We start from the raw sequence: 1,389 nt of genomic DNA on the forward strand, positions 1-1,389 counted from the left end.
ATATATATATATATGTATATGCACACACACCAAATTTTATTGAGCAGCAGTGATAAGGACCCTAGCAAAACACAAAACCTGGGGAGACAAGGAGAGACCATTTGTCTGTGGCCACCATATGCAAAACATGCATTCCCTTTTTGGGGGGTTGTCTTGCTTTTGCCTCTCAGTTGCACATGTTATCACTTTCATTTGCACCAATGTAGGTGAAACTGATTGACAATCACTTGTGCTTCCTGAATAGACAGCTTGATATCCCAGACATTTGGTGTTGTGGTCATATTGTGATAATTAAGTGTTCTCTTAATTTTTTTTTAGCAGTTTAGTACAGTAGATGTGGTTGAGGCTGACAGTCAGAATTTCTTAAATTTGAAACTTGCTTATTGAATGTCAGAGCAACAAAAAGGAAACCACAGTTTAGCCCACACCAGCTGCATTTGAAACTTGCTTATTGAATGTCAGAGCAACAAAAAGGGAACCACAGTTTAGCCCACACCAGCTGCTGCTGTGCTGAACCTGTTCAACTGTTTTGTAAAAAGTCAACTGTCCTACTTTCACTGGCACAGTAACAGTAAAAGGTGCCATCATGGCCACCTGGGACTGTGCTAACATTTGCTTATCAATTATGGTGTGGCAGTTCTCTACTAAACCTATCAGAAGATTTAGACCAACAGGCTTAGAAGTACTGATCCCCTTATTGCTTAAGAAAAACATCTCTCTCTCTGGCCACTTCCTGTGAGAAACTGCTCCTTCCTTTATTTAATATCAACATTAAGTGTTTGGCTTGCTTAAAGGCACTTCTTGATTTTATACACTGACAATTAGTCTACACAAGGTGGAACCACATGTTAATATGCATCAAATCAGGGACTAAATGAATTTTTCATAGATATTATTTATGTATGCAAGATCCATAGGTTTATCCTTATGGTTGTATTGGGAAATGGCGTGTTCAGTGTACATTTCCACTACAAATGAAAGCATATGCAATCTCTGGCTGAAATAAAACATGTAGCCTTCACTGCTGAATACTTGGACAAGCACATTTAATTCCACAGTTCTTAATATACACCAATGTTTACAACTGTTTAATTTATATGAAATGTTACTACTTACATTTGAATTCAGACTGATGACAGTAAACAGTTTTCATCCAGTACACTGGATTAAACACAGAAGTCTTTATGCTGTTTAAAAAAAATACTTTAATCATATTGACTAAATGACATCAAACGAATTACTCTAGGATTAAGTGTATACTTACTGTTCTACCTCCTTAAGCTCATTCTGATTGAGTAATCTTGTATTGCTTTGGTGTTCTTGGAGTGTAAATACCCAAAACCACAAGTTGACCTCATTTTTTCTGTTGCCATTTGACTTGTGCATGCA

General features: G+C 36.9%; 1 protein-coding gene across 5 annotated transcripts in view; it reads right to left on the reverse strand.

The window, feature by feature from the left end:
• Positions 1-1,389, reverse strand: part of LOC109958978 (N-acetyllactosaminide alpha-1,3-galactosyltransferase-like) — a 14,464-nt gene that overhangs the window by 3,343 nt on the left and 9,732 nt on the right. The gene's annotated exons all lie outside the window — the stretch shown is intronic.

The sequence above is a fragment of the Monopterus albus genome, unplaced genomic scaffold (genome assembly GCF_001952655.1).
Source record: "Monopterus albus unplaced genomic scaffold, M_albus_1.0 scaffold36.1, whole genome shotgun sequence".
NCBI lineage: Eukaryota > Metazoa > Chordata > Actinopteri > Synbranchiformes > Synbranchidae > Monopterus > Monopterus albus.